This window comes from Manis pentadactyla, chromosome 4 (assembly GCF_030020395.1).
Source record: "Manis pentadactyla isolate mManPen7 chromosome 4, mManPen7.hap1, whole genome shotgun sequence".
Lineage (NCBI taxonomy): Eukaryota > Metazoa > Chordata > Mammalia > Pholidota > Manidae > Manis > Manis pentadactyla.
In genome coordinates, this window is record NC_080022.1 from 69,258,007 (window position 1) to 69,273,666 (window position 15,660).

At 36.0% G+C, this 15,660-nt stretch overlaps 1 protein-coding gene and 1 long non-coding RNA gene across 15 annotated transcripts in view; one reads left to right on the plus strand and one right to left on the minus strand.

The window, feature by feature from the left end:
- The window catches only part of ADGRL2 (adhesion G protein-coupled receptor L2), a 591,965-nt gene that overhangs the window by 326,688 nt on the left and 249,617 nt on the right, over positions 1-15,660 (plus strand). The window contains exon 2 of one of the 14 annotated variants that reach the window (XM_057500356.1): positions 5,823-5,944. The exons of the other annotated variants lie outside the window; for them this stretch is intronic. The gene's annotated coding sequence lies outside the window, so the exon portion shown is untranslated. The remainder of the gene's footprint in view (positions 1-5,822; positions 5,945-15,660) is intronic. 14 annotated transcript variants of the gene reach the window in all.
- The window catches only part of LOC130683373 (uncharacterized), a 165,208-nt gene that overhangs the window by 91,884 nt on the left and 57,664 nt on the right, over positions 1-15,660 (minus strand). The window lies entirely within an intron of this gene.

Consider the following 15,660-nt stretch of genomic DNA (forward strand, 5'->3'; position numbering starts at 1 on the left):
AAAAAAGGCAAAAAATGCCCAAAATACATATACATTAAGAAAATTGTATCTGGCTAAGGCCAGATATTTAGAAACATTTACCTGTGGGTATATTGATATCTTCACCAAGGAGAGCAAAAAAGCCTTAGAGGATTTGTCTGCAGGAAATCACTTGGAATGTGAGATTGTGGTGGTATATGGAAAGACCATTATTTGTTGATGATGCAAGTAATTTCACAATGATGAGGTAGAAACGAGAGAACATAAATCTATAGGGAAGACAAAAGAAGACTTACTCTGAAGACAGAAAGTGTTCATGAAACCTGAGGCAGCTGTAGCCACAGTCCTGGAGGAAGCAGGTAACCCAGTGTAGAAGCACACACACACCAGGGTGATTCAGAACAGTCCCCTGGGCTGATCATTACAGAGTGAGAACTACAGACAGGCTGACAGCAGCTCATGATTCAGCAATGACTGAGTCAACAAGAACTGTTTCCACAGTTTCCTGGGTGCAGGATACATTTTTCAACGGCATGAGAACAATGAAGGTGAGAATAATCAGAAGTAGGAAATGTATGGAGTGTCTATTCAGAAAATGGAAGGGAAGAAGTGAGGCCAAAAAAATTTTTTTAGGAAAATGGAGATTTGCCCATGTTTGTAGGGGACAAAAGAGTTAGTGGAGCAGGAGCAATTGGGAGTATAAGGGGAAATGTGCCTTTACCGAGACAAGAATTGGAGACAGTCCAGGTAGCTGTGCCAGCTATGGAGATTTTTTTTTTTTTAATCTTATTTCAAGAAAGGAGAGGAAAAGAATATGGTGACTGAGAAAATCTGAAGTGGAGGTGTGGAAAGTAGTGAGAGTGTCTGATTTACTGAAGACTTTGGTAAGAGCATAGGAAAGGGTGGATATGACATGGAGAGAAAAATTACTTCTTACTTGAAATAATAGATAGAACAAAATGATTTATAGTGAAATTAGGTGAAAAAATGAGGGAAAATGGAGAAATGGAAACTAGTCATGGTAAAAGCTTTTTAAGACATTAACTCATGCCAAGATCAGTGAATGATAGACCCAGGCTTGGGATTACCTAACAATCTGTAAGTTTATGTTCTCCAGTATCAGAACACCTAAGGTAGTTGTTTACAATTTATGACTCTTGTATTCTGTGCTGACGGAGGAATTGTGGAGAAGATACCAACACATGCAGTAAAGAAGACAATGAATGCACAAAAGAGCTTAGTCTTTCGGGGGAAACCCTACCATTATCTCTCTGGGGCTCTCCCTTCCCTCTGCTCACTCATAGCCTTACTGCTTACAGTAAATGTATTTATTTAACAGAGAAAAAGGCTACAGGGGGCAGCCCAGGTCTCCCTTTATCAGAGTCCTTTTCCCCTACAAAACCCAGCTTCCTGTTGGCTTATACTCTCTGGTTAGGTTCCAAAAGCAGGGCAATGTCCTTGAAAACCAGCATAAAACACAGGACGTGTACCACTTGACAGGGGAAGGGCCCCAGAGGTCGAACTCTCCACGTAATATGTTTGGAGTTACTATTAGTGTTTTTGGACAGGTATATTCTTAGGCTTAGCAGGCTATTACAGTTTTCCTGCCAGAAGACAGGGGCATAGCACATCCGTCCTTGAGTGGCTGCCAATGGACCCAGGGCATCCCCTGGGAGTGGCAGTCCTGGCTGTGGTAAAGCAGGGGTGCTGAACATTCCAAGATTCCTGGAGAGACTGGTGGTTGTGGTATGTGGATGGCCAGGCCCCCAAAGACCAGCTAGTGCTCAGTAAGCAAAAGAAGACAAAGATTTTCTCAGAATGTTTCTAGCCTGCCACTTAATGCTTTCCTTAATTTCCTTTTTGTGTGGGCCTTTTCCCTGCCTTCTGCTATCCTTTTGCCAACCTTGGTCAGATCCCAGTTCTAAAGGTCCTGTTGACCAGGTAAAAGGTAGTCTAGCATATAACAAATAGGGGAGGTTGAAGGTTTTTAAGCAAAGGAATGATATTTAGCCTAACCCAATAATCAAAGAATTCTTAAGGGTCTAACTTACGTGATTCACTGTAGCATACATAGGGGATTTGAAGATCAACATATCAATTCCTTGCTTAAAGAACTCACCATCAAATAGGAAGACAAACCTGTTAGACTAGAATACTTAATAACATAGAGTCACCAAAAAAAGAGACATTTCTTCTGTAAGAAAAGAAAGATACTGGCAAAGCAAATGGCTGAAGCAAATTCATTTAGATATGGAAATGCACATTAACATGAGCAAACTGTGTTTTAAAGAGATTTTTCTGGCAGCAATAGATAATGCAATTTGGATGCAGAAATGCCTAAAGAGTATTTAGGAGGCTACTGGGATAGTCTATAGGAGAGAGGGGATTGAAAAGAAGATTGGAAGGGGTAGAGGAAGTATTGACAGGGTTTTGCAAATTATTGTGGAAACAGACAGAAAAGCTGTCATACTTGACTTTGAGGTTTTAAACATCAGTGATGACATTTTTTTTTCTTAAATAGGAGACAGGAGGAAATGGAAATGTGAGAGGGAAGATACTAAATTCAATTTGGACAGAATGAGTTTTTTAAGGGGCCAAAGCCTATCCTTGTAAAGAAGAGAAGAGTGCAGGTGGACACCCGTATCCAGCACTCTGAGGAGATGGCAGGACCAAAGACAGAGCTGTGGGGATTGCCTACAGACAAGGACCAAAGATGAGATTGTTAAGGGAGAGAGAGAACAGGAGAGAAGCGGGCTGTGGAACAAACTCTTAGATCACATATCTGAAAAGTATGAAGAGTAAAGATAAAAATTCCAGCCACGCAATTAAAGAGAAAACTGGGGAAGTCCATGGAGAGGAAGGGTGGAGAGTTTCTGGAAGGAAGGCCTGGTCAGGTGATGAGGAGGAGCACAAACAAGATGAGCTGCAAGAACACTGGGTGTCACAATGAATTAGTCATTGATGATCTTCAGAGGACAGGTTTCATTAAAATGATGGGAAGAGAAATTATATTGCTGATATGGGTGATAAATTCTTACCAAATATCTCCAGTGCATTTAAATATTGAAACTATAGTAAAGCATTAAGCTTTCTAGGAGTTTTCCCCTAAACCAGAGCAAGAGAAGATTAGGAATGTGGACTACCCCAAAGAAGACAGAGGCAAAAGGACCAGTTTAACTTGGTCTACTGCATCATTTTACCCAACCAGAGGCCTGTTGTAATTCTGGTTTCTCTCAGACTCTTATGTCCTGTTGTCAAGTGAAGGTGGGTGGCAGTTAATGGGGAAAAGTTGATGATGTTCAAAGATGACTAAGGTTGTAAAAGACAATCAAGCTCTTCCTACAATTCATGCTTAGGAATTAAAAGAATTTCCCTCCTGAGAAAGTCATCTCCACTCCACCCACTGTCATTGGCCTCTTATCTTTTTGAGCACAATTTACCCTCATAAATGTGTGTGCAAATTTTTTGTCTTATGTGGCAAGCCCTTTTGAGTGAAAAGGTCTTGATAACATTCCTTTTGTGTAAAAAAGGTGTGTTCTTCAGCTGGTGAATTTTAAAGGCTACAGAATTCTCAGAATAGCTTTGCTGTTCAGGTAGCAAATTCAGTGAAGTCAGTCTCCCTACCTTATTATATTAATTTAAGAAATTAGCTAATCTAGAAAATCCTACACAAATGTATATCTTTCCTTGGCTTTTGCTTTGATATATCTACATGTTGAAGTGCTCAGTGCTTACACATACCCAAAGCAAACTGATATCAAATAGCGCCATATTTACCTGTAAGTAAAAAATTATTTTTTGTCCTACTAAAATACTTCTTTTATGAGCCAGCCACTCACAAACCCTTTTTTTTTTTGTCCTCCTCAAATACTTCTTTTATGAACCAGCCACTCACAAACCCTCTCCAGCTATATACTGATGCCTGTTTAAGTGTGCTTCCGAGGTGTGATATCTCTCTTGCTGGAAGAAAATATAATTATGTGGTTACCTAATAGGTAATTGCTGTGTTACCAAAGTTCCATGTTGGAAATACAAATTATTTGTGTGCCGTATTAACATGGCATTCAATAGCACATAGAGTTTTTGTTCCTCTCTTCAAAATGCAAGTAGCTACTTGATATGCCTAGGCTTTTTCTGTATTTATTTTTATTTAGAAGAATCTCTCTGCCTCATATAATTCTGCAGACTTTTCCTTTGTCTAAACATACATGCACATGCATGTACAAGGGCAGGTGCCCACAAACACACACAAGCAGACACACTCTCAGGTGCTCAGGGAGGCTCCTTCAAAAATGTGTCCTGCATGGTTGTTGGTTTATCTGTCAAAGAAATTCATTGCCAAGAGAATGCCTTGCTTTATATGCTTACTGAATTCTTTTTTAAATGTTTTTCATTATATTTATGCAAACCTAACTTGGCTAGCTCATAATTTACCAAATGCAAGCATTTGTCAGGGTTATTTCCAATCACTCAGAAAAATGTGCCTTTGTGTATTTTGATTATTTAAAGCAATTTTGTTTCCATTATGCGTATGTGCAGCCAGAACAGCATGACTGTCTTTACTGAGGAAGTGGGAATGCTCTTAATTTTCATATGTGCATCTGCAGAAGTACTTTTGATTGTTTAACTAATGTACAGATAGTGATGCGGACATAAATGTTTTTGCACACATTTATTTTCCTTGGCACTTCAGAAGAGAGGGGTAATGCAAAGGAAAATTAAATATGCTGCTGTTTGCATTTAAAATAGATGTACTCAACTGTAAGTTGAGGAAATGTTTAGTATTTTGAAAGACAAAAATTAGGATATGCTCCTTATGCAGAAATCTCTGTCTTGTGACCACGTCTTATTTGTACATTAGCTAAACATCTGGATTTTTTTTCCCTTTGGATTTGCAGAAACTTTATACCAAACTCTGAAGTTCTCAGAGATCAAATAATGTCATTCAGATTTGCTTACCTTGTCTCAAAAAAAATCAGCTTATTTGCTCATTAAATAAGTCCATTATTTTCCAAGAAGACAGCAAAGGGAAATAGAGTCTACTGAATTAAGGCATTAGGGACCACTATCCTGAATGTGGTGTCACTGTCTAACTATGAACATTTAAAAACAAGTTTTATTTGGTTTTTCTGGGCTACTATATGTCACTGAATCTATGATGCTATCAATAGTAAGATGCAACAATATTTGATGCTCTGCAAATAAAACTTAAAACTCTGCCAATGAAACTATGATATATCATTGACTGAATAACCTATGCCAATTTTAGAAATGTTAAAATGGGGAGGAGGGATGAATCTTACGAAGGCTAAAATAGCGTATATGGAATAATTACAGAGCTTTAGCTCTTGGCTGTCATATGCTAACTACATCAGCACAACTCAAGGTTCTCCAGGCAGGAGAAGATTTATTATCTCCTCCATTTCATGGTATAAAAAAAAAATGTACTATGTATTGCAAACTATTTCTGCCTTTTCTCATTCATAGAATTATCAAGAAGCTAATTTTCTTTTAAGAGAGTTGATTTTGTCTTTTTTCCCCCAGCTTTACTGAGGTATAGTTGACAAATAAAATATAAGTAAAGTATACAACATGATGATTTGATGAATCAACTAACACGTCCATCATCTCACGTATTTGCTTTTTTCTTTCTTTCTTTCTTTCTTTTTTTTTTTTTTTGTGGAAACAGAGTTGACTTTGTCTTGAAGGAGGCAAATAGTAGTACAAAAAGAAAAGAAGAAACTTAGGGTTTATAATATTTTTATAAGTTCTGACTTGGTTTTTGTTTCTGTGAGTGTTTGGCTATAAATTAATGGAGTTTCCAACTCACTCTGTCCCCTCAGGTTTCTGTTTCTTTGCTCATCAAACCTCCCCCTACACAGTGCATTCAAACTGGTTACAGGAAACTGGAACAGTCGGTACTAAATATTCCTTAAAACATAATGATAAAACAACATAAAACAAAGTAAGTCAACCAAGACTTGTAAAAAGTCTTCAAAAGGTGTTAAAATTATCCTATCCCAATGAACAAATTGTTGTAAAATGTAGTAATTAATAATTAAACAGGTAATTTCTTTGATTTGACTGTCAGATAGTAGAGGAGAAATATTTAAGAGAAATAACTTATTTCCCTGTCCCCATCGTCACTACCAATCCTAACCCAGTGCCTGGCAAATAGTATTTGCCAGTAGATTTTTGAGTGATTTAATGAAGTGACTAATTGTAACCAAGAAGTCCCTTTCCTTATCTCAGTTTTAGAGATAGGTATTATGAGGCAAGAAGCAATAGTAGGGAGAAAAAATAAATGATATTTTAATTGAATCCTCACATACTACATATCATGATATTTCCTATTATAATGTAAGAATCTTGTGGTATTATATATAACATTCAGTTACTCATCACCCATCCATCCATTAAACGAACATATATGAAACACATAGTGAATAAATAGAAAGATGAATGTGTTGCCCTGTATATAAGTGGTTCTTAAAACTTTTTGGCCTTAGTACTCTTTTCCAGTCTCAAAAATTATTGAAGACTCAAAGCCTTTTTATGTGGGTTATATCTCTCAATATTTATCTCATTAGGATTAAAAGGGAAAATTTTTAATATTTATTTATTCAATTAAAAACAGCAATAATAAACCCATTGCTTATTAGCGTAAAAACACCTTTTAATGAAAAGTAAGTACATTTTTTAAAACAAAAGTATTGTCTGAAAAGTAACATTATTTACATTTTTTGCAAGTATCTTTAATACCTGGGTTAAGAGAGAACAGCCAAATTCTCATACTTACTGTATCAGTCTACTGCAATACATTGTTTTCTTTGAAGTATATGAGGAATATCAGTCTTTCACAGTTGAAAAAAGGAAGGATATTTTAATAGCCTTTTCAGATAAATGTGATATTCTTCTTGGTAGCTAAACCAAACTTCAACAATAGTTTATTACAGGTTAGTTGCAATGTGGAATCTGAAACCATATCAGATAATTTTTTTTTAATCTGTTGCATTAAAATACATTGGTCTAGCTCACATTTTGAACAGATATTTGCATTCCTTGCATGATTTTGTAATCTGATGCACTGGTCATTAGGAAAATATTGTTCCATTGGATTATGCAGATTTCCCAAATGTTGACATAGTTCATACAACATTTTTTTGTAAATCATCACTGTTAATACCACCTCCAATCTTATCAGGAAAGCCTTGACGTATTGAGAAGTTGTCAAGCTCGCAGTGGCAGATACAAATTGCTCCTTAGATTCTAATTTTTCCTTGAATGTTTGAATTTTCTCACTGTCAATAAATACCACTGGTTGTTTTTCTTGAAGTGATGCTTTCAATTATCTTTTGAAAAATAGCTGTGAAGTACCCAAGTTTGAATAACCATAGTTTGTCAGTTGCTTTTTAGAGCAAAAATGGTATTCCATGGAAAGAGCAGCTATTTCACCTTGCAACTCATTTACCTCACAAGTGCTTTACCTGAAGACAATCATACTTCTATACATAGGTGCTTTTTATATAGATCCTATCTTGTCACACAGAAAATGACATGTATTCAGGTATTTGGATTCTATAAAATGAACACTAAGGCTCATTGTTTTTAAGAAACATTGTTAATTGAAACTGGTGTTTTTTTTGTGTTCTTTGTGTTGTTTTTGTTTTTGTGTTACTGCAAATGTGAGGTGATTAAGAACAAAACCACTAGAACACTACAATGCACTTCAGTGTTAGTGCCTTACTTTAGGATGTTAGCAGTTTTTTATACAACAATGTTTTTCCAACCTCAGTGCAAATATTTATAGAATAAAAAAGACAAATAATGTCTTAGTGTTATTCTGAAAATTGATTTGACTTTGCAAATCCCCCTAAAAGGGTCTCAGGGACCCTGAGGGGGTCTGCTGATTTCATTTTGAGAACTGCTACTCTAGAGATCCAAATGTTGAGGGAACAGATAAATAAGCATTTCCTGTGGTTTGCAATAAATACAGTGGTAAAGGAAAGCATGGAGTCTTTTAGGAACATTTCCTAAAAGAGGATATGTCTGAGTGCATGCTGAACGACACCTAAGTATCAGCCAAGTGAAAAAATGATGCCTTTGGCTGATTGAATCCTGTGTCTCAGAATATTATTTCTGTTTTCATTTTACTAATGCTCTTTCCTAAAGTCTAAAGAAATCTCAACCATATGTTTCCAAATGGCAGTTGAATTCCAAAAGACATGTATGCCCAGTCAAGTAAGGTCATTAGTAAGCTATTACAACTCAAGGTTGAGTTACTATGGGAATTTAGAAGAAAGAACCTGGATAGTTGTATGACATTCCATGTTGTATTGCACAGACATTTTTATGTGGAATTCCATACATCATCTATTTTATGTGCTTTTAGGCTCTATGTCCCAACAGAAATAAATTCATACTAGTCTTCATCACTGTGACCTGGCTAGATAGCACTAATCATTTTAACTAACACTAAAAGAATGTAAAATGACTGACATGGATTCAATTCTAATAGTTAAATTAGTGGTCTTCCAGACATTATCACATTTAATTATCAAACAATTTGATAGGTATTTATAGCATCCCACTTTTAAGACCAGGAGACTGAGGTTCAGAGAAATTAAGTAACATGTCAAAGGTCATAAAGTGTATAAAGTGAAGAACTGGCTTCTAAGCTGTCTATATCTAACTTGGAAGTCTCTGCTCTTTCTAAAACTGGGGTACATATAACCTGGGAGCAGGTAGAAGTATATAAGGAGCCAGGTAAGCCCCAAAGCACTCACTGCCCATCTCGCTGGAGTAGAGATTTACTTGGTGGTAGATTCTTCAAACATTTTTTTAAAAATTCAAAACAAACACACACACACACACACATGTGAAATAATGAAATAAAGTAGAAACCTCTTGAATTTATAAGAATCAGATGGAGACTTCAAAGAAATTTCCTTTCAGGAGAGGAGGATCTGGGATTTTCCCAGATTGTCCAGGAGTCAGACAATTGCCTTGTCTGCATTGAGGGGACTTTTGAGGTGCACTCTGGGACATTCATTCTTTTTTCTTTTTATTAAAATATCATTGATAACAATCTTATGATGGTTTTACATACAGACATATTCATTCTTATATTAACTAAGCCAATATGTTTTCCCCAATAACTAGACCAAATGCTGTCCAAGTAGTCTTCAAAGCAGTTTCAATCTAAAAGTGCCAGTAAAGTATTCGTAATTCCTGACTGTGAAGGGTACAAGGCAAACTTCTAAACATCTTCCACAGATGTGGCATCAGTGAGTACTAGAAAAGAGTAGGTTAGGAAAGAAGCAGTTAACTCTAATATTTACAAATAGCCACTAATAGCAGATGATAATGATTATGAGAATGAGTATGACAAAAACTATATTTTTTGTGTATCTACCATATGCTGAGCACTATGCATGAATAGATCACCTTAAGTTAACTGCACAACAATCTTATAAGGTGATCTTATTACCCCATATGTGTATGTACCCAGACATAATATTATTGCATTCATGTTATCCCAACAAGTCTATGAGCTATTATTATCCATATACTGCTGATGACAAAATTGGTCTCAGAGTGGATAAGTAATTGCCCAAGTTTACACAGTAACTAAATGATGAAAACATGTACAGACCCCTATGGGCTTGTCTCAAAAGCCTCAGTTCTTTCCAGGCAATTCTGCCTTGATAGTAAGTAGGGGAAACTGTATGATTTTTGTCTAAACTTGGATATCTTTGCGAATAAAAGGGATGGTATTAATAATTGTGCCAGAGCAAAAGACATAAATTGGGACTGCCCCAGACAATCAGAATAAATGGTTACCTTATTATGAGGCAAAGATGGGGGCTATATATGGCATCAAAAGGCTTTAAAATAAATGCATTTAGATATTTCTTTGTTTTAAAATATTTAGCAATCATTTTACTTTAGGCAAATTTTTATAATTTAGGAGGAAACACCTTTGAGTATGCTTGATATCTGAGAAACAATTTTTACCTAGCAGTTCAAAAAATGACAGTAACATAAAAAATATGCATCATTTTGATACATTTTTGTACAGAATGAAACAGAAGTCAGCCATAAAACTCTAAAGGAATAAAGAAGATTTAGAAAACTCTAATTCAGCATTAGAAGTTAATGAATGTTGCACATGCTGTGTTCTGAAATGTTATAGCTTACTGATGGAGGGGAGAAAATTCTGAGAAGTATGTTGCATACTTGAGTATTTTCCTATTTCAAAAATAATCCTGTAACAATAACTTGAGATGGTTTTATATAATTGTGGCAGGTAGCTACTCCGCCCTGATCCAAGTACAGGTTCGGGCATGTTTTTTTTTTTTTATATATATAGTTTTTTCTACTCCAGTGTATCATAGGTGCAAGTTTTAATTTCTTTCCAGTAAAAGAAGAATAGCTTATAATTTCTTTTGTTTCTTTCTCTTTGATGTAAGAGTTCGCTCCTCCCAGTTTTTAACCTGCTTTGTTCAGTCGTCTTTTCCTGCTCTCATTTTTTTTCCTCCTCAGTAGATTTACATAAAGTTAAGTGACTTAAGCTGTTTACAATAGTATTTTTGGATTTTACTGCCTCTTGCTTTGGCTGCTCCTGATCATACCCAGATTTATTTTCTAGAGAAAGCTAATTTAGTAAAATCTTTTTTTTTCTTTTTTGGTAAAATAAGTACTATAAACTTTCAACCAAACAGGCCACTCAAACATACAGATTAGTTCACAAACAGATGGGTTTCTCTTTTTTCTTTTTTTAATTCTAAAAAGACATACATATATTCTTGAGTGGTACAATATGTACCAGCTTTGAACAAACACTTTATTCAGACATTAGGTCTAAACAACAGAAAGAGCAACAACTCAAATAGTATATTTTGCCACCATGAGATTTTGCTCTGCATGTGTGTGTATATCTTGCAAATTTTTGTGCTTAAGGTTGTTTTTCAACCTTTTAAAATGATCCTTATGAATCTTTTCAGTTGGCTGGACATAAGAAGAGAAGACTTTTCTCTTGAATGAATATGAGAGTTACCGTGTTAAGTATTGAGTAAGAGTGTGCTGAGCACTTAATGTGACATGACATGCATGGTACTCCCCACGAGCTCACCTTCAAAAGGACGAGACAGAGACAAATACAGACCTGCATACATGTCAAATTGCCAAGTGCTTGGGGAAATATCTCCTATCCCCCCTGCCTTCTCTTTCATTGTCACTTCATGAAACTAAGGGCACAGAACATAATGAGAAACAGAAGTCAAAGGAAGCAGAGTTCTTAGGTCCACTGCCACATTAGTAGAACCTGGTTTTTCAGTTAATAGCTGAGGTTTTGAGGCCAAACAGATCAAGGAAGGCAAGGCGTCCTGTTCCCACAGGCACCTCTCAGCTTAGCAGTTCTAGAGTTAGGGATGGTTTGTTTCTTCCCTTCACTTACATCAAACACTGCTGGAACATCCAAAGCCTAACAACACTGTAACTAGTCAAAATACTGAAATATATAACATCATTTCATATGAAAATGGGACAAGGTAAAGAAAATAACGAGGCAAGTGATAAGAAGGAAGAAAGGCAAACGTGCTGTTGTATCTTATGCTAATGATCTTCATCTCTAACATGGTTTGTCAGGTCTTAGAAGTTTATTTCTGTTCTTAAAGAAAGCCCTGGAACAATTGAGATTCCTGGATGTGGCAGGCAGTATGGTAAAGGGAAGAGCAAAGTCCTGGAAGTAGAAAGGTGAATTAGTTCTTCTATAGACTGCACAACCTTAAGCAAATGCCTTGGAGTATTTGAGCTCCATTCTGTCACCTGAAATGGTTACAGTAACACCCCACAGTGTTGTGAGTGCTGAGTGAGTCCCCATCCCTGAAGTATCCAGCACAGGGCCTGACTTGAGTGTGTGCACAGTCACTGGCTATTGTTACTGTCATTAAAAATATAATCATATTCTCAGAAATGACATTTTGTTGCTGTCTGGAACATAGAGACCAACAGCAAGTGAGGAATTTCTGGCCTTTCCTGTGTAGTCAGCATTTTCAAAGAAAAATCTCAGAATGAAACTGAAGCAGTATAATCAACTGTGATTGGTCTGGATCATACAAAGAGCTGCACACCATCATCACCACCAGCAGTAAATTCAGAATCTAAGACCTAGATTAAACCAGGTTAAAAATCATCAAAAACAACACAAAAGAATAAAGCCACAAGAACCAGTGCATGTCCCAAAAAAGTATGTATAGAAAGTAAATTCGTTATTGTGGTGGTGGTGGCTTTGCAGGGAGGACTGAAGGGAAGGACAATATTTAAAGTGGTTAAGAATACTGAATGTAGGTTCAAATCCAACTCCACTACATAGCATTTGATCTTCAGAAAAATAAAATGCTTAATAGTTTTGGTCCTCAGTCTTCTCATCTGTATAATGGGGATAATAATAGATCTACTTATAGGATTGTTGTGAGGCTTAAATGGGATAATGCATGCAAAGCAATCACTACAATCCTAGTAAGCATTCAATATTGTTATTAGTACATATGAGCCTTTTGCCTCTATTTAGCATTGGCTGGTCACGTTGTCTCCATTTTTCATCTAGCTCTTTCTCTAAATCATCAGGACTTCCCCAAACAGTTCTGCAGTGTTTGCTTCTGGAATACCTGAATGCATTTGAGGGCTCCATGAGAGTGAAGCATTCTAGAACAAAAGTCATGAGCCAGTCAGATACAATTCTCTGCACAGGTCCACAGGAACCCAAGGCTGGGCTTCTCTCCCTTGGACACAAGCTCCATATGGCTCCCAGAAGACCAACTATAGGTCAAAGATTATACATCACATTTTGACATTGCACCATCAAAATTCATCTATCAGTGAGACTCAGTTCATATGACTAATCTTGTTTGATTTGGCAATAAGGTGAAATGTCAATTGGCTTCCTATTTTGACTGAAATTATTAAATACACCAAAGGGAATATTGCATGTGTGTTAGTCATCCAGAATAAAGATGAACATACTTTCCTGAAAAGTTCAACAATACTAATGGGATAATGGATCACCAGAATAGTTTATATTTGAAATGCATACTTTGTTCACATTCTTGCTTCACTTGGAGAATTGTGTCATTGCTGCCAAAGCCTTGGGTTTCTTTCACTCATGCCTGGATTCTCTATTGACACTAATGGGAATTTCACCTTCAAACACAAGTATATGGAACTAAAATGACAATAGCAGAAGGTAAAGAATACATTTTATACATTGTGCTACATAATATTTTTCTTGACTGTTTCTGTTATAGTCATTGACTATTGCAAAGAAAGACCCAGTTGGAAATCTGAAAACATACTGTCTCTAGAGGCTAGTCTTTTGAAAACAAACTTTTACCCATACATGTCATCACAAATTACATAAAGGAATAATTATAGATCAATCTACATAATTTCAATTTTGTGGTTGGTTAATTATGAAAGCATATCCCTCTGGCACTGCCATTAGTCTAGAAGGTATGTGTGGTTCTTTATTCAATCTGAAGAAATGGCAATTTTTTTTGGAGAAAAAAAACTGTCAACATTTTCTTAAGGAATCATAATGCAGAATTTGCCATGTAGTAAAATTTAAAGTGTGATGAACTCTTTGTAGTTCCTGTTCACACATTAGCAATAACCTGTAGAGCTATAAACTGTCAGAATGTGGCATTAAAAAATAAAATCTGTGTGAAAGAAGAAACACAAAGCCCATTTTTAGGAGTGACCAAATGTATTAAAGCAGTTTACGGACTATACTCATCATTATTTTGCTGACTTAGAAACCTTGAAGTGTTTGTATATATTTCATTATCTGCAAAAGTATAAACTGTAATGGAATTTACATAAAAATTCTGCTACAGAGTGGTGACTTTACTGTACAGTCAGCTTTGCCTCCTAATCCAATCTTCCCCCAATGCAGCTGGTATGGCAGTTGCCAAACTTAAACAGCAGGATCTCTTTTGTGAAGAAAAGTATGAATTTGAGCTGTAAAATGAGCAGAACTATTTTTCTATTACTCTGGATGCTTCCTCTTGCTGAGTTTACATGAGAAGTCTAGCAGGAGGTGTTATTAAATAGCCTCAGAAATTAGCCCCAGAACAATTATCTTGCTTTAGCTATGGAAAAAGACACAAGAGACTTTAATGAAAAGAGCACTTAAATTTTTGTGATTGAATATCTGTTGGACACCTCTGTAGTTATTAACCCTTGTGGGCAGCATTTCAGATTTTTTATTATTTTTAATTGAATTGTTTTTGGAAAACTGCAGATTAAAAACAGTTTTCCCCCTAAGATAGTCAGAAATCCCAGGGCAAACTGTGTAATAATGGGTTCTTTAAAAGTTTGGTTGAAACCTTACTGTGTGGCAAGGAATATACCTCTGTTCAACATAAATTTGGATTTTCATATTATAATGGATTTATAGAAATACTAAGCAGAAAATAATGTCTCCAGTTATCAGTTCACCACCTGTTCTTTACAATGTTCTTCCAACATCCTGGCTTTCTTTGTTTAGTGGTAAATTTGTCATGAGTTAAAGCTTCCTATGGACCCCTTAAGAAAATATTCCAAAAGTTCCTATTTTTTTTGTTTTTCATTTTCCTCCAATACCTAGAAGAATTTTGGCTTTCTTAGTATTGCTTATTTTCCTGTGTTTTTTAAGTTCTCCAAATAATTTCTCTGTCTCTATAGTATTTGCTGGTTTTCAGTATTTGTTGGCTCTTACCATGTCAAATCTTAAAAGTGACTTAGTTGCCTTAATCTTTCCTCCCAATTTCACCTCCCTAGTCACTTCATCACTTTAAAAAGTTTTCTCTTAACTCTCTCCAATCTTCTACATATTTCTGGAATTGAGTTTATCCAAACAGAATGCACTTTTCCAGGTGCATCATATATCATTCCCTAAGTCTGGGATGTGATGGTTCTCTATATATGTAGCCCGAATGCTGGGGAGCTTGCCCTTTTTGCCTGATCACTGTCAGCATGTTGACTCAGACTGTGTTTCAAATATCTCCCCCTGATTCCTGAGGGAGCCTTTCTGAAAATGGGCCATCTTTGACTAGCTGGTCTATTTTAGGAATATGATAAGAGAGAAAACATGATTTTGTCAACTGTAGTAGCAAACAGGTCTAGTACCCCATCCCATCCCCTGCCACTTTTAGGAACACATCTATTTGTGGCATTTTCATTTTCATTAACTATATTTTATTATAAAAAGGGAATGGAAGCCTATGTAAACAAATTGCTACTGAGGCTCTCAGAGTGAAAGTGCAGAACTCTACTCAATTTAAGGCAGTAATCCTAGCTGTATGACAGACGTTGAAGAGGAAAACAAAAGAACCTGAAAAGGCCTGCACTGAAATTAAAACATTCTTTATTTAATATTAATTAGCTGAATCTTTGCATTTTCTTCACCTATTCATTCCAGTTCTTTTTAACTACTTTTTTCTGCCCTGCAAAGTAGTTGATAGTAGGTACAAAACTGGGGGTTAGAAACAGGAGAAAATAAATATAAAATTAAATCAAAATTTTAGTAATTAGCTGCACAAATTTCTTCAAAATATCATAAGAACTACTACTCAGTAAAAAGATTCCATTTATTAGATGGAAGTATGCTACACCAAAATCAACCACAAGCTACTTCAAGCA